The 19,052-nt window shown below is 31.2% G+C and overlaps 1 protein-coding gene and 2 long non-coding RNA genes across 12 annotated transcripts in view; 1 reads left to right on the top strand and 2 right to left on the bottom strand.

Annotated features, from left to right (window-relative positions):
• Nucleotides 1-19,052, bottom strand: part of TTLL4A (Tubulin tyrosine ligase-like 4A) — a 673,269-nt gene that overhangs the window by 272,352 nt on the left and 381,865 nt on the right. The gene's annotated exons all lie outside the window — the stretch shown is intronic.
• Nucleotides 5,358-5,798, top strand: LOC142223479 (uncharacterized). Its single transcript, XR_012718751.1, has 2 exons — nucleotides 5,358-5,433; nucleotides 5,507-5,798. It is a non-coding gene; the product is annotated as an uncharacterized LOC142223479 (long non-coding RNA).
• LOC142223478 (uncharacterized) lies at nucleotides 17,412-18,044 on the bottom strand. The gene is made up of 2 exons (XR_012718750.1): nucleotides 17,645-18,044; nucleotides 17,412-17,586 (listed from the first exon to the last, which is right to left on the bottom strand). It is a non-coding gene; the product is annotated as an uncharacterized LOC142223478 (long non-coding RNA).

Here is a 19,052-nt window from a genome sequence, read left to right as displayed (position 1 = left end):
AAATTATGATTTTAAAACTGTGAGCCATCAATAGACAAAGGTAAAAGGCATAAATATGTCGATGACTATATATTCGATCTGGTTTCATCTCCTTTTGTACGAAACTCTTCAATGACATTTTGGTGAAAGACGCATAACGGTTCATTGCAATCCAAACGTTTGATATAAACCAGGCCACGAAAAGTATAAGCAGTCTTTATTTGGCCTTTTTTCTTTAACTGGAGTGCCTTTTGCAGGAAGTAGTAATTGGTGTTAGACAAATTTTCGTTGATATAAAATTGTGCGTCTGTCCTAAACCCTATAGATTTAAGGAGTAGGCAGTTATTGTTTTGCTTCTTATAGGCTGACACCGACTTCAGGAAAAAGTTTTTGTCGTACGGCGACATGAATTTAACTAGAATAACACCATCTGTTGAGTTATAATTTTTTGTGTTATTTCTATTTTGCAGGCGATGTATTCTTTTGAATCGGGGTGTTTATATATTCATGGAATCACAAATTTTATTAAACAACTCGTTCAAGTTCTCTTCTTGTTGGTATGGTATTCCATTTATGCGTATTTCCGAGGCGACATGTGCATTTTCTTGTGTGAGTAGTTGCATTCTAAGGTCCTTAATATCGGCTTTTAATACTGTGATTTCTTCTGAGCCTTTTCCAAATGAAGAACACGATCATTAAGCTCTTTAACGTCTGTTTTGAGATCACACAATCTTTTGTCGAACTCTTTAAGATCTGTAATGACGTCACACAGTCTTCTGTCGAGTTCATTTTAAATGCGGCTCTCGGTTTCTCTTAACATATTTTTAAATTGATCAATTAAACGATCACTTAGTTTTGAAAAACGTTCATCAAGAATCTGCATAACTCGGAAAGGGGAATCTGATGATCTGGGTGTTTTGGAAAGATTACCGTAAGTACGTAATAAAAAACTTTCTCTATCACGTTTGGGTGCATTAGAGTTACGTATAACATTATCATTATCTTCAACCAAATCCATCTGAGTGACGTCTCCTTGGTTTTGTTCAATCATGATTGCTATATATGTGGTTTTATAACAGCCTTTAGGCGCCTTTATTATTAGCAGCGACACCTGTAGTTGAATAGTGTAGTTTGTCTCGTGCACAGGGTAACACGTAGTTGAAAAGTCTTAGTAAATATTTCTATGGTCTGCTTTTAGGCGATCCGTGAAAAAGGAAAGAGCTTTTCAACTAGCAAAAAGCTTTCAATATGTTGTTTTAGCTTTAGTTAAAACCACAACCATATGAGGGTAAGTGTTGTGCAGCAACTCAAAGATATGAAAGCTTTATCCTTTTTGACACTTATGAAAGTCTTTTGTCAAATTTTCCTCTCACTCTCTTATATGTTTTCTTTGTTTTTGTTATCTTTTTTTATGTTTGTGTATTTTTCTTCACAATTCCGATTAATATGAGAAAAAGTTTTTGGACTTTTAAGCACTGATATTTACAAAAAAAGAGCTTGATTCCAGAAGCTTCCAGACACAGGGTGTATATATTTATATTTAAACAATGAAAGTTAGCAATGTGAGTCTTTTAGCAGGTTTTAGATACTATTATTCACGAGCTCAAGCGAAACACGTCTACACTCAACGACAACTTCCTCTACTTGTACGACAACTTCCTCTACTTGTACGACAACTTCCTCTACAGTAAAATGTATAAAAACAAAGTTTAGTTCCTCTTTATTAATAAGTAGTCCACGAGGAGTTGACGGACACCTTCAAATATAAAAGCGAGCATTAAGTTCGAGTTTTGCAGCTAAAACAATTTAAAAAGTTTATTTTCTTTAAAATGAATTATTAAAGAAAAATAAAAGGCATTTTAGAGCGATGGTGTTAAATGCTAGTAAAAAAACTGCTCACGCCTAAATAAATTTATGTTTATATTATAAAATTATATATGTATGTTTATACTCGACTCCACATTCTTCTTTTGTTGGTTTTTGAATTCCTTCCAAATTTTAAAGTTTTGTACCAAAAACAGGTTTTTGTTACAAAATTGTTATTTTGCAATAAAAAAATAATATGTTATCCAAAAATCAGTCAATTTCGTTTATATCAAGCACTGTTACTGACTATAAATCTTTAATAACCCACATTTCGAAGTTTCATTATAAAAATTTAATATAGTATAATTATAAATGCGCAAAGGGTCGTGGGGATTGAACCCACGATCCTTTGCATGCAAGGCAGACATGCTAACCACTGCTCCACGTGGCAAACAAATGTATGTTTCTGTTAAATAATATTATGTTTGCATGGGCTCGTGGGCGCTGCAAACTATGCTATATAAATGTAACTTATAACGATATTTATCTGCTGGTGACTATAACAGCTACGTAGGTCCTCGGTTAGATTCTCCGTGCAGGCGAAAGGTAAAATTTAAATAATTTATAAAAGTGAATAATTTCTTCAACATTATTTGTATTACAGAAAAAGGTGCCAAGAACTAAAATATTTCGTGGAAGTGAGAATTACGAGTATGTTAGGGAATGAGCACAATCGTCTTTGGGAAAATTCTTCCAAGCATATAATATTTTTGGGCTCAAAATGCTTCCAAACATATAATATGTTCACATAAAACAAATATGTTAATGTTTCGGCAGTATCCAATAATATATGTGCTTCCTGCAAAATATGTTTGGCACATATGTACCAAACATATTGTTTTATAATGGATTATTAAAGAAAACTTATCATGAAAATTGCGATTTTAGCCGCTAAACTCGAACTTAATATCCACCTTAAATACTAAATGCTATACTGACAAGTGGAAATTATGTCTAATTTTATTATATTTTTTATTTCAAATATATTCTGAGAATAATTTCAATAACGTCCCATTAGTCCGTGGATATGATTCCAATAATGTACCTACTGGATTGATTTTTCAATGTGGTAAGTTTTTCTATAAACGGTACACTGAAAAAACAGTGAACCCATCAGGAAGAAAAATTTTGGTTAATTTTAGAAAATTTTAACTAAACAGTATAACAAACGCTGGCCGATGTCATAAAAACAAGTTAATATTTTTCGACAAATTCAAGAAAATTTATTAGACATAATTAAGTTTTTTCACTTGTTAAAGAAAATTTTGTAGTTTGAAGGAAAAAATTGGAGTTCAAAATTACAAGAATGTCTTTAGTGACATACGAAGTTCATGATGAACGTATTTGTAGTAAAATTTACAAATTTAAAGAAATATTGAACTATTTTGTGGAAGACAGGAATTTAGTTAATCTTTATCCTTCATTTGTGTATTTTTTTCCTCGGTTTTAGTTAATTTAACATACACAAAAAATTATTAGAGTAGAGGAAACTTTGTCCAAACTTAATAATTCCATGCACTAAACGAAAGTTAAATTGGCTTTAGTGAAATAGAGAGAGAGTTAGTGAAATAGAGAGTTTTTTTTGAGTGTATTTTGTCCGTTTTTAATAAAAACAAAATTTCAATTTATTAAAATAATTATTTTCACTTGCAGGTAGACAGGCCTTGTAATGGTAATTTTTTGGAATATTCTTACTGATTAATGCTAACTAAGCTGATATCCTTACACTGTTAGAAAAATATGTTTTTCATATGTTCCGATATAAACAAAATGTGTTTCGGGCACAATTTTAAAACACAATATATCTAAGTGTAAACATGTAATGTTCCTAAACTAACACAAAATGTTTGGGACATCTATGTTAATATGTTAGAATATATTATGTTTGGGCCATGAATGTTTCATACAAAATCATATGTGTGAATGCAAACATATATAAATTTACAAACAAACAGAAACAAATAGAGATGGAATCCGGGAGAGTTGACGAAAGATATCAACATAACACAGCGAAAGAATCAAAAGAAAACGATTTATGTGAAACCGCCTGTATGTTGTTTCGGAAAACTGTTTTATGGTAAGGCCAAAAATTTGATATGCTTAAGTCTATATATTATTTAATTTGAATAAAGAGAATAGACATTCGGAACCAAGAGAATAGACAAATAAACAGCATATGTTTTCGCCTTGAGAGAAGCATTTTATATATGTGTGGACATGTGTTTTGTTTATCATTTTGGCATTATGGGCACAATTTTTTTCTTTCGAAAGGGCACTATACTCTTTTTAGAGTTGGGACAGTAGAACGAAATAAGGCGAAATAGTGAAAAATTACACAGTAAAAAGTAAAAAAACAAAGTTTTGTTCCTCTTTATTAATAAGTAGTCCACGAGGAGTTGACGGACACCTTCAAATATAAAAGCGGGCATTAAGTTCGAGTTTTGCAGCTAAAACAATTTAAAAAGTTTTTTTCTTTAAAATGAATTATTAAAGAAAAATAAAAGGCATTTTACAGCGATGGTGTTAAATGCTACACCCTCAAAAAAAATCGCTTCTGTAACATATACTCCCAAATGTATTTTGTGTAGGGTCGCTTGTAGCACTTGGATTCATTTTGTTACACTTTCATGTAATTCGAATAATTTAGTTATAATATTGGTTTTATGATTTCATAAATAAAGCTTGGATTTGAATAGTACTTAAAACTTAGTCTACGATATGGTAGACGCAGGTTGAAGGTAGTGTTACAGAATGAGATAGATGTAAATTAAGTATATTTTCGGAGAAATGAAATAAAATAAAATGAAATAAAATAAAATAAAATGAAATAAAGTAAAATAAAATAAAATAAAATAAAAAAAATAGTAGCCTGAAATGAGTTTTTGCCAGGATGCGAACCTGGGCGTGTGTGACCATAGCAGAAGTTGTTGTCCACTGGGCTATCGAAAGCTTGAAGGACGACTTGACTATTTTCATAGTGATTCCCTCTATTGACAACGCTAGAATTGCTAGCTTGATTTATTGATCGCGTTTCTTGAATATGTTTTTCTTTTTTTTTGGATTTGTGGGTGTTCATGCCAATTTCGAAATAGCAGGAATTTTCCAACATTTTTTTGGAAAAATCCAGCCTACTAACGCTGGCTTTCCATTGCGTTCTCTTGCTATAAATAGGAGTTCTTTTGCCCAAATTCTCAGTTTATCTCGTCAATTGTTCAATTTGAAATCGGACAGCGCAGCGAACATTTAAATTTTTTGTATCCTGAACTAAAAATTTGTATTTTCATTTTGTAAGTATGAATATAAAAGAATTGACTGTGCTTTGTTCTTTGGATTGAAAACTTGTATGTTATTAATTAGGACGAGATAAATTGGATTTGGACGAAATTTCTTCTATTTGTGGACATTCCTTGGTTTTTGGATTTTTCCCAGGGGATATTCGGTGGCATTTCTCCTGTATTTTGGCCTCCAATAGTCATTTCACCCGCCTGTGATTTGGGCCAGGACAGAATTATCCTGATTTTACCGGGTTTACCATTTTTCCATACCAGGAGCGCAGGAAAACCATAAGCTGTTTTATTTCGCTAAAAGGTAATATACATGTATTGGTTTCGTCCCATCCAAGCATCGATGCTTATTTTTGGAAACCTTGTTTGTGTTTTAGGCATCCTATTTTTTGAATTTTCCTTGGGCATATCCGACTTGGAAGCACTCTGCATGGGTACGGGCAACCCTCAGCGAAAAACCCGCAACATTTTCCGAATTGACCCCTATATGATCTTTATTATTTTCTCCTGAGGATACCATAGATTTATTGGCTGGTCCAGATCGAACCACGAATATTGTGGAGTGATTGTGTGAAAAGAAAAGTGTTCGCTACAGTTTTTATAGTTTTTGCTGTCCGGTTTAAAGTAAAACAAAGACATTAAATTTGAATTGAATCCGGAAAGTTTTTAGTTTAAAAGTAGTTATTTTAATTTTTTTTAATTAAAGTTTTGTAAATATGCAGATATCGTGTTTTTAAATCGTTTCGGTTTCGTATGTATGTGAGTGAAAATCGGTCGTAAATTGATTATTTAAAATCAACCAAAAACCACAAAGACAATTAAAGACAATTATATTCCGTAATTTACAACATCAATATAAACCAAATTCAAAAATTTAGTGATTTACCGGATATCCCATGAAGGATCCTTCAACGTTGGAACCAATAAGTAGTAAGTCATTTATTTCCTTTTCCTATACATATTCCCGGCATTACCAACCATCAAAACCCTGGTTTTAGTTTTGCAACAAAAATCATTATTTTGCAAAGTCACCAAGAAGGGGAATTTTCTCCTAATATTGATGTTTGGTGTGTAGGTGAATATCTTTTTACACGTAACCACGATCAAAAGTCATCCAACGCTCACGTAGTTATTTTTCCAATCAATCAAAAATCAGTTGATAGCCCAGTGAGAGCACTCGCGACTTCCAACCATAAGGTTGGGGGATCGAGCCCGCTTTCGGTCATTTAATTTTTTTTTATTTTCAATTTCCTTATTTTTAATTTCCTCTTGGTTTTATTTTTTTTTATGATGTTTTTTTGTTAATTAATAAAATTAATACTTTTTTTTTTATTTATATAAAATCAAATATTATTTATTACGGACTTTTATGATGGTGTGGTGAATATATATTTTAGTGTAATTAAAAACAGTATTTGCCACTCATTATAATTGTGCATTTGGCGAACCACCCATAAGTCATTAGTTAGCCTAGTGGTAAGACTCGCGGCTTGTAATCGTGAGGTCGTAGGTTCGAGCCCGGTTTGGGTGATGTGATTTTTTTTCTTTTGTGCAAAGTAACGCATTTTTATCTTATTAAAAATTGTTTTATATGATTTTTAAAGTAAAAATAGCAGTGATTGATATAAGATCTCGATAATGGTGACAAAGTTTTGATTTTGATTATATGTAAAGTGTATCTTGTATTGTTGTTGTTGTATGGACGTATAAAGCCACACTATCGAATCCCGGCTCAGTTGAGTGAAAATTAATTTTCTTTAATTTTCGGATTTTCTCGTTTTTTTATGATTCGACAATTTAAAAGAACGCGTATCTTGGAAATTGAGATTCAATATCTTGATCCTAAGCCCTAGTGTGAGGGAGGGTTTTGCTATCGAATCCTATGGTGTTGAAAAAAAAAAAAATAATTTTATATTTTGCTTAAACTTGATTTTTTTCGTTTTTTTGTTATTTTACATTTTCGGAAAACCTAAAAATTAGTAAAAGTAAAAGTTAAAAATTAATTTAAATCTGGTTTTGGTTTAATTTGCTTTTTTTTTTATTAAATATTATTTCGGTTTATCTTTGAATATTATTGGACTTTTCGCGGTACAAATATATTTAACCACTCATATACATATACATATTTATATATATACCATGATATCCGAACTGGATATATTCTTTTTCAGCTATTTTGTTTCTGTAATTACTCGTGAAATAACCGATCTCTGCATATCAATAGTGTATTATTCTGTTTTTATTTGCTTTGCATTTGCATTTTTTTTGGGATAAAATAGAATATTAGGAACATAATGATTAGTGTTAAGGAAATTTTGTATTGGTATAATTCAGTTTTTTTTTAAATTTCGTTTCGTATTAAACGCTTTTGGGATTATTTCGAAATATTACTTGAATTCCTTTGCAAGTTGCCTTGATTTTAAGATGAAATGTTTCCTTTGAATTATTCGGTTGAATAAATGAATATGGAGCACTAAATATATATTTTTTTGATTTCCTAACTGGGAGATGGGTTGAAGGTTGTTTGGGACCATGTCTAAATTCATTGCATACGGCTCATGGTCAAGGTTGGGAGGGGTAATATCAGATGTCAACATCCACACATCTGCTTAGCATCGAGTTTTCTTAATTTTTCCCGGTTCTTTCCATCCTATCTATCTTATTTTATCGCACGCATATTTTAAGTAATGATTATTCTGTGGTCTTCTGGCGTATACTGAACTTAGTAGTTAGTTTATGAACCCCACCGATAGCCGACGAGCAGAGGCCGGATACCAGATGCGTGCCACTACATATTGGTTCAGAGCAGACTTGCCACTATTCCTAGAACGTTGTATGCTACATTTGCTTCAAGCATATAAATTTTTGGGTATTGCCCAAACATTTATATGTTTGATTTCTTCCAATATATAATATGTTTGAAAGCATATTGGTCTAAACAATATAATATGTTTGGGTAGTCTAAGTTCCAAATATTTTGTATTTTTCCATCCAAATTCAATAATGTTGTCTTCCAAAAAAAACTATATGTTCTTATGTGAACATATAATATGTTTGGAAACATTTTGAACCCAAAAATATTATATGCTTAGAAGAATTTTCTCCCAAAGAAGATTGTGCTCAAATTTTTTTTCTGCCTAATTGTATATATTCCCTCACATTTTTCTCACTTCCACGAGTTTTTAGCACCTTTTTCTGTAATACAAACATTTTAGAAGAAATTATTATATTTTATAATTTTTTTAATTTTACCTTTTGCCGGACGGGGATTCGAACAGCGGACCACACAGTTTGTAAGCCAGCACACTAACCACTGGCCTACGTAGCTGTTATGGTCATCAAGAGATAATTATCGTTATAAGTTATATTTATATTTATATAGCATTGCTTGCGGCGCCCACGAGCCGATGCAAACATAACATTGTTTAACAACATTACATTACATTACATACATTGTTTAACAACATACATTTGTTGGCAGCGTGGAGCAGTGGTTGGTCGTCCGCCTTGCGTGACAGGGTACCTGGGTTCGATCCCTGCTTCGACCAACACCATTTTTTTTAATATATTTTTTAACATATATTCCAGATACGTTCGGAAGTTCCCGAAAAGGTGTTCAGCATTACATACTATTATATTAAATTTTTACTACGAAATTGTAAAGTGTGTTTTATAAAAGACTTAAAGTCAGAAAAGAAAAGTGCTTGATATAAACGAAATGGACTGAGTTCAAATCAAATATTATTTTTTATTGCAACAATAAAAATTGTGTAACAAATAAAGGTTTTTGTATACAAGTTTTAAATTTTCGAAGAAATTCAAAAACTCTTACAAAAGAAGAACGTGAATTCGAGTATATATAAATATTTTTCCATCGAATCCTAAGGTTAACGATAACCATTCAAAAGCACATTATATTTAAATTCTAAACAGTAATTTTAAAACAGCACATAAATTTATTTTGGTGTGAACAATTGTTTGCTAGCATGTAACACCATTAATTTAGAAATACAAATAAATATGAATTTTTATTAACGAATAATTTTGTACATAATTTAATTCTTAAGGCCGGTATAAATTGACATTATCACGTTAAAATGGCCATGTTTACCCTTTTACTTTTCTTTAATAATCTCTTTTAAAGAAAATAAACTTATTCAATTGTTGTTTTGGATCTTTCCCCACCATGTTATAATACAATTTACCGGAAAAAGTTGTAATGTTATTCTGGTTTTGCCGCTAAAATGAGAAATAATTTTAGCGGCAAAACTCGAACTCAATGCGCACTTTTATTTTCGAAAAAATCCGTCAACTCCTCTTGGACTACTCATTAATAAAGAGGAACTAATCTTTGTTTTTATAGATCTTCAAAGGTCGATACTTTCAATGAAGTCGTGTTGTCGTGTTATAATTAAGTGATTTGACTTAAAAATGGGTATCATAACATGAAAGAACAAATTTTCGACTAAGGTCAACTTGACTTTAATAATTCAGAAAAATTCTTTAAAATTAATGAAACTGTCTTTAAATTTGTTGCATTTTTGCATCTTGACTACAAGGCAAAAATCATTCAAAAATAGGATATGTTTTTTAATACTTTATTTTAAAGACATTTTTTACTTGAAACATAGCATAATTTCTACTGGAAGTCTTGTTTTTAACGGACATTTTATAGCATATGAAAAAAAGCAAAACCCCATTTAAAAGAGAATTGTGTCTTAAAAGTGCCCTTTCGTTAGTTTTTATGAAGATCCCTTTAATTACCTTTGTTTGAATATTTTGACTTACTCGTCCTACGTTCCGATTTGTTTTGACGAAACAAAAAAATTGTGCCCGCACTGAAAAAAATATTGTCGTGAGATCAAAGATTTCATGTCTTTAAAATACGAATACAAATGTTGCTTAGCATAGAAGAAGCATTTCTCTAATATAAAGTTTTTTTCCTTGTCCAAAAGTCGATAAACTTTTCAGTGAAGTCGTATTGTCCTTATAGTTAAGCGATTTCACTTAAAAATGAGTATCACAACATGAAAGAAATAATGTTTCACCTAAGGTCAACATGACTTTGATAATTCAGAAAAATTCTTAAAATTTAATGAAATTGTCTTTAAATTTGTTGTCTTTTTGCATCTTGACAACAAAGCAAAAAATCGTTCAAATATTTTCAACACTTTATTTAAAAGACGTTTTTACTTGGAACATAGCATAATTTCTACTCGAAGTTAATTTGGAAAATAAAGTTGTCGTTAACTTGCTTTTAAAGGACTTTGATAGCATATGAACAAAAAAGCTGAAAAAGCGAAAAATTAAAATCTGTTTCCTCCCTGCCAGCATTTCAAAGTTCCATTTCATCCTCATCGCTACCACAGACTCGTAAATGTCACCACAACCATCGCGAACTGTGATGGGGGAAGCATATCAAAAAGCATTCTGAAAACATAGATATTACGCTTAAAATTGTGAAAGGTATATGGTGAACAATTTTCGACTTTCCAAATAGAATAAAGTGATCGTTTTTCAAATATTTTTCCAGGCACGCTGTCTCCATCGAAAATAAACAAACTGGCTGATAGACGCTGCAATATGTAACTTGCTACTTAAAACTCAACATCATTCTTTTATTAATGCAAAAAATTATGTTAAATGTGATGAGATAAACCGAAAAATGTTATATTTATAAGAAATTATAAATGTTTAATCAAATCAATAAACATCTACACAATCGTGTTTTACTTGACCACAATGATTCTTCTACAATTACCTTAAAATGCACTTTTCTGATAGTTTGCAGGGGTTCTTATTGGCGTCCTTCGAAATTGATCTAAATAGGCACCTAATAATTGCACTGATGAGAAACTTTTTCGTAGTAACTTGGCGTGGTACAACTTCTCAATAGTGACGGCGCTTTTCCGACGAGTTTTTGATGTCGTATACGATTGTTTTCGACGTAGTGGGGATTCTCAGAAGCGCCCCAAATTCAAAAAAATGTTGGTAGGGCTAGAAGCAAGTACACAAAACCCAAATTTAAAAGAGAATAGTGTCTTAAGAGTATCCTTACTTGTATACTCCGCTTCTTTGGCTCGGAATCAATACCAAAATTTTTAAAGTAAAGACAAAATCTTTGGAACCGGGCATTCTTTTTTTTCAGTGCGTAATGCGAAAATGATAAACAAAACTCATGCTCTTTTTTTCAAATATATTTTATCATGGTTCCGAATGAATTTTCTCTCCGAATACTCATTTTAATATTTTACTTAAGCATATAAAATTTTTGGCGAAGTCTTATATCACAACATATATATTTTTACTCATAATATGTAAATTCATAATTGTTTATATTCACACATAGTATTTTTCCTATATTTAATGAAATTTTCTTTGTGTATATATATTTGTAATGCGCCAATTGGTTACTTTCATTATTTTACTTCCAGCATACACTTTGTCTCTCTTTGTAAACACATATATGTTTATGGGCTATTTCTAAATTAATATATGTTTGCATCCAAGCATATTATATTTACAAACATTTTATGTCCCAAACATAATATGTTCTAACATATTAACATATATGTCCCAAACATATTATTCTAGTTTATGAACATTATATGTTTGCACTCAAAAATATTGCGTTTAAAAATTTGAGTTCCAAACATATAATGTTTATACCCAAACATATGAAAAACAATCTTTTTCGTCCGTGTAGTAAAAAACTGTTCACGCCTAACTAAATTTATGTTTATATTATAAAATTATTTATGTATTATTATACTCGACTCCACGTTCTTCTTTTGTTAGAGATTTTGAATTCCTTCCAAATTTTAAAGTTTTGTACCAAAAACAGTTTTTTGTTACAAAATTGTTATTTTTGCAATAAATAAATAATATTTTATCCAAAAAATAGTCAATTTCGTTTATATCAAGCACTGTTACTGACTATAAATCTTTAATAACCCACATTTCGAAGTTTCATTATAAAAATTTAATATAGTATAAATATAAATGTGTAAATTAAAAAAAAAAAAAAAAAAAAATTGTTCGGTCGGAGCAGGGATTGAACCCACGACCCTTTGCATGCAAGGCAGACATGCTAACCACTGCTCCACGTGGCAAACAAATGTATGTTTCTGTTAAATAATGTTATGTTTTCATGGGCTCGTGGGCGCTGCAAACTATGCTATATAAATGTAACTTATAACGATAATTATCTACTGGTGACTATAACAGCTACGTAGTCCAGTGGATAGTGTGTTGGCTTACAAACTGTATGGTCCTCGGTTCGATTCTCCGTGCAGGCGAAAGGTCAAATTTAAAAAATTTATAAAAGTGAATAATTTCTTCAACATTATTTGTATTACAAAAAAATGTGCCAAGAACTAAAATATTTCATGGAAGTGAAAATTACGAGTATGTTAGGCAATGAGCACAATCGTCTTTGGGAAAAGTTCTTCCAAGCATATAATATTTTTGGGCTCAAAATGCTTCCAAACATATAATATGTTCACACAAAACAAACATATTAATGTTTCGGCAGTATCCAATAATATATGTGCTTCCTGCAAAATATGTTTGGAACATATGTTAAAGAAGCGATTTTTTTGAGGGCGTATTAGATCTAGGAAATACTCTTGAAACCCGTAAGTTAAAAATCAATATGTACGATAAAATTTGATAATATTTTTCTTATATTTTGTATAACTTTGCAATTTCAGATGCTTATAAGACAAATCCGCCCAACAAAAGTTAGCCAAAATCGATGAAATTGGACAACAATTCAATGAATATAGCAACTTATGCCACATATATCTTTCATATGGATAGAAAACATGGAAATTTAAATTAATTAGTTTAGTCCTAATAATATAGAATATTACTCGTTTGAAGAAGCAATTACTAACTACCGACAAGTAACTGCATCCAACGTACACCCTCAAAAAAAATCGATTCTGTAACATATACTCCCAAACATATTTTGCTTCAAGCATATAAATTTTTGGGTATTGCCCCAACATTTATATGTTTGATTTCTTCCAATATATAATATGTTTGAAAGCATATTGGTCTAAGCAATATAATAGGTTTGGGTGGTCTAATTTCCAAGCATTTTGTATTTTTCCATCCAAATTCAATAATGTTGTCTTCCAAAAAACTATATGTTATTATGTGAACATATAATATGTTTGGAGGCATTTTGGACCCAAAAATATTATATGCTGAGAAGAATTTTCTCCCGAAGAATATTGTGCTCAAAATTTTTTTTCTGCCTAATTGTATATTGCCTCACATTTTTTTCACTTCCATGCGTTTTTTTAGTTCTTAGCACCTTTTTCTGTAATACAAACATTGTAGAAGAAATTATAAAATTTTATATTTTTTTTTTTCAATTTTACCTTTTGCCGGACGGGGATTCGAACAGCGGACCACACAGTTTGTAATCCAGCACATTAACCACTGGGCTACGTAGCTGTTATGGTCATCAAGAGATAATTATCGTTACAAGTTATATTTATATAGCATAGCTTGCGGCGCCCACGAGCCGATGCAAACATAACATTGTTTAACAACATAACATTGTTAAACATACATTTGTTGGCAGCGTGGAGCAGTGGTTGGTCGTCCGCCTTGCGTGACAGGGGTCCTGGGTTCGATCCCTGCTTCGACCAACACCATTTTTTTTAAATATATTTTTTAACATATATTCCAGATTCGTTCGGAAGTTCCCGAAAAGGTGTTCAGCATTACATACTATTATATTAAATTTTTACTACGAAATTGTAAAGTGTGTTTTATAAAAGACTTAAAGTCAGAAAAGAAAAACGCTTGATATAAACGAAATGGACTACGTTCAAATCAAATATTATTTTTTTATTGGAAAAATAAAAATTGTGTAACAAATAAAGGTTTTTGTATACAAGTTTAAAATTTTCGAAGAAATTCAAAAACTCTTACAAAAGAAGAACGCGAATTCGAGTATATAAAAATATTTTTCCATCGAATCCTAAGGTTAACGATAACCATTCAAAAACACATTATATTTAAATTCTAAACAGTAATTTTACAACAGCACATAAATTTATTTTGGTGTGAACAATTGTTTGCTAGCATGTAACACCATTAATTTAGAAATACAAATAAATATGAATTTTTATTAACGAATAATTTTGTACTTAATTTAATTCTTAAGGCCGGTATAAATTGGTATTATCGCGTTAAAATGACCATGTTTACCCTTTTACTTTTCTTTAATAATTTCTTTTTAAGAAAATAAACTTATTCAATTGTTGCTTTGGATTTTTGCCCACCATGTTATAATACAATTTACCGGAAACAGTTGTAATGTTATTCTGGTTTTTCCGCTAAAATGAGAAATAATTTTAGCGGCAAATCTCGAACTCAATGCCCGCTTTTATTTTCGGAAAAATCCGTCAACTCCTCTTGGACTACTCATTAATAAAGAGGAACTAATCTTTGTTTTTATAGATCTTACTGTTTAATTTTTCACTGTTTCGCCCTGTTTTCATTTTACTTTCACAACTCTAAAAAGAGTGCACTGAAAAAATATTGTCGTGAGGCCAAAGAGTTCTTGTCCTTAAAATAAGAATACAACTTTTGCTTAGCTTAGAAGACGCATTTCTCTAATATAAAGTTTTTTCCATGTTCAAAGGTCGATACTTTCAATGAAGTCGTGTTGTCGTTATAATTAAGTGATTTGACTTAAAAATGGGTATCATAACATGAAAGAACAAATTTTTGGACTACGGTCAACTTGACTTTAATAATTCAGAAAAATTCTTTAAAATTAATGAAACTGTCTTTAAATTTGTTGCATTTTTGCATCTTGACTACAAGGCAAAAATCATTAAAAAAATAGGATATGTTTTTCAATACTTTATTTTAAAGACATTTTTTACTTGAAAAATAGCATAATTTCTACTGGAAGTCTTGTTTTTAACGGACATTTTATAGATTATGTAAACACATATATGTTTATGGGCTATTTCTAAATTAATATATGTTTGAATCCAAGCATATTATATTTACAAACATTTTATGTCCCAAACATAATATGTGCTAACATATTAACATATATTGTGTCTTAAAAGCATCCTTACTTGTATTCTCCGCTTCTTTGGTTCGGAATCAATACCAAAATTGTTAAAGTGGAGACACAATCTTTGGAACCGGACATGCTTTTTGTTCAGTGTATAGTGCCCTTTCGTTAGTTTTTATGAAGATCCCTTTAATTACCTTTGTTTGAATATTTTGACTTACTCGTCCTACGTTCCGATTTGTTTTGACGAAACAAAAAAATTGTGCCCGTAATGCGAAAATGATAAACAAAACTCATGCTCTTTTTTTCAAATATATTTTATCTTGGTTCCGAATGAATTTTCTCTCCGAATACTCATTTTAATATTTTACTTAAGCATATATAATTTTTGGCGAAGTCTTATATCACAACATATATATGTTTACTCATAATATGTAAATTTATACTTGTTTATATTCACACGTAGTATTTTTCCTATATTTAATGAAATTTTCTTTGTGTATATATATTTGTAATGCGCCAATTGGTTACTTTCATTATTTTACTTCCAGCATACACTTTGTCTCTCTGTGTAAACACATATATGTTTATGGACTATTTCTAAATTAATATATGTTTGAATCCAAGCATATTATATTTACAAACATTTTATGTCCCAAACATAATATGTGCTAACATATTAACATATATGTCCCAAACATATTATGCTAGTTTATGAACATTATATGTTTGCACTCAAAAATGTTGTGTTTAAAAATTTGAGTTCCAAACATATGTTTACACCCAAACATATGAAAAACAGGCTTTTTCGTCCGTGTACGAATAAAAATATTTCCTTTATTGTATATCATAAGCCATAGTTTTCTATAATATAACAATAATTTTTTGAAATAAAATACAGGTGGTTATAGAAAATTGACTTTTTTGAACGAAAAATTTCTTAGTTGTGAAGGGTGGTTAAATTGTCAGGGCCGATGTTGAATGTGAACCACACCTAAGCGCCAAGTTTTTTTCCGAATTTTATTTGACATTTCTCTATTTCAGACTTACAATTTGAACCATGGACGTCGTGAATGGGCAGAATGGTTCCAAGAAATAGCAACAGTGGATGATAAATTTTCGAAAAAAATCATCTTCAGTGATGAGGCACATTTTCACCTCAGTGGATACGTCAATAAAAAGAATTGCCGCATTTGGGCGAATGAGAATCCAAGAGTGATTGTCCAAAAAAACCAATGCACCCACAAAGAGTGACTGTTTGGTGTGGTTTATGGGCTGGCGGCATCATCGGGCCGTATTTTTTCCAAAATGAGGCCGGTCAGGCACACCCTCAAAAATAATCGCTTCTCTAACATATGTTCCAAACATATTTTGCAGGAAGCACATATATTATTGGATATTGCCGAAACATTATTATGTTTGTTTTATGTGAACATATTATATGTTTGGAAGCATTTTGAACCCAAAAATATTATATGCTTGGAAGAATTTTCTCCCCAAGAAGATTGTGCTCATTCCCACACATAATTTTCACTTCCACGAAATTTTTAGTTCTTGGCACCTTTTTCTGTAATACAAATAATGTTGAAGAAATTACTCAATTTTATAATTTTTTTAAATGTTACTTTTCGCCTGGACGGAGAATCAAACCGGGAATCATGCAAATTGTAAGCCAACACACTACCACTGGGCTGTTATAGTCACCAATAGACAATTATCGTTATAAGTTACATTTATATAGCATAGTTTGCAGCGCCCATGAGCCCATGCAAACATAACATTATTTAACAGAAACATACATTTGTTGGCCACGTGGAGCAGTGATTAGCATACGTTCCGATTTCTTTTAACGAACCAAGAAAAAAAAATTGTGCCCATAATGCCAACCCAGCGGCGTAGTTCATGTGGTTGGAAGGCCTCCTTCCAGGCCTGTCTAAGCATTACAGAGGCCTGCTTAGGACATTACACCTTCCTTTCCATTTAACATAGGGTGAGATTGGAGGGCAAGGCCTTATTTGTAGCTTCCATAAAAGACCCTTCACCAGCCCTCCAAAAAGAAGGAGGCTTACAGGAGTGTATATAAAACACCTACATAATTACTGATAATATAACTACTTCTCACGTCCTTCCTATTGTAGGCATGTTGTAGCACTATACGGGTTCTCGTTTAGGAAGGCCTTCCATACACATTCCCAAAATAATGCCTTTATGATAAATAAAAAAATACGGTATTAAATTTTTATGCTTTTGTTTCAAATTTATTTATTTTTAACATGAAAAAAGGTTAGCGTTCAGAGATATATAAAAACATAAAGAAAATGTCAAGTCACTCCCCAAGATATCACTATATTTGATTCGTCTGGGCTCTATATTCTTTCTGCGTTTCGGTAAATTTATTGTCAAGATCTGAAAGAACTAAAATGCATTAAAAAATTAAAATAATAAAATAAAATTAAAGACTTACCGTTAGAGTTTTATACTTAAGGTTACTATCGCAAATGCGAAACACTTTATAATTTGGAAGACGTACGTACTTTACCAGATCAAGAATTCAACTAACGAATAGCATGTACTGGCGTACGCTAAATTATTATCCACATGGCATTAATGAAAATATTTTCTGACATAAATAGTTATACATTTCAAATGTTGCTATGTTTCATTTTTGTTTTTGTTTGGGGGTAGAAAATGTTAAAATACAATTCCTCTAACATACACGAAATCCTACGCATTCCTAATAGCTTATTTTTGGAAGTGGAAAGCAATGCAATTACATGCCTATTCATTTCTATGATATAACCGTTTTACTTCCAAAGGCATTACAAATGCATTCTAATTATAAATTAATAGGAATGTAAACAATTTTAAAGCTCTCTTTTAAACGAGAGCACAAGACATCTCTCTTGCTATATAATTTTAACACCCATGCTATACAACTTGCTATAAAGAAGGCAGAGAGAATGTCCGTGTGCATAAAATGAAAAAAGTAAATGAATCGCAATGCTTAAATACAGGTCTGATTTTAGAAGGCTTCCGATGAATGTAAAATCAGTACACATGCATGCCTTATAAACACAACTCCTTCCAATTTAATGCATTTAACATGCCTGAATTCGCAAGGTCCTTCTCGATTCCGCCGCTGGGAAAATGATAAACAAAACACATGTCCACACATACATAAAATGCTGCTCTCAAGACGAAAACACACGCTGTTTTTTTTTTCAAATGTCTATTCTCTTGGTTCCGAATGTCTATTCTCTTTACTCCGAATACTCATTCTAATATTCAAATTAAATAATATTTAGATTTAAGCATATCAAATTTTTGGCCTTATCATAAAACAGTTTTCCGAAACAACATATACAAATAGCTCTCTTTTCATTCTCTCACTGTGTTATGTTGATATCTTTCGTCAACCCTCCCGGTTTCCATCTCTATTTCTTTCTCTATACTCTCTCTCTCTCTCTGAATAAAATATCACAACATATATATGTTTAATCGAAATTTGTAAATTTATATATGTTTACATTCACAGATATTATTTTTATAAAACATTTATGCCCCAAACATAATATATTCTAACATATTAACATATGTGTCCCAAACATTTAGTGTTAGTTTAGGAACATTACATGTTTGCACTTAAATATATTGTGTTTAAAAATTGTGCCCGAAACACTTTTTGTTTATATCGGAACATATAAAAAACATATTTTTCTAACAGTGCAGTTACTGTGAATGGTGTTCGCTATCGTGAGATGATATGGATGTGGACGATATGTGGTTTCAGCAGGACGGTGCCACATGCCACACATCTAACGAAACAATGGCTCTTTTGCGCAACAAATTCAATGGCCGTGTTATCTCACGTA

The sequence above is a fragment of the Haematobia irritans genome, chromosome 2 (genome assembly GCF_050003625.1).
Source record: "Haematobia irritans isolate KBUSLIRL chromosome 2, ASM5000362v1, whole genome shotgun sequence".
NCBI classification, from domain to species: Eukaryota; Metazoa; Arthropoda; class Insecta; order Diptera; family Muscidae; genus Haematobia; species Haematobia irritans.
Note: the sequence above shows the minus strand (reverse complement) of the source record. Positions and strands in the feature narration are given on the sequence as shown.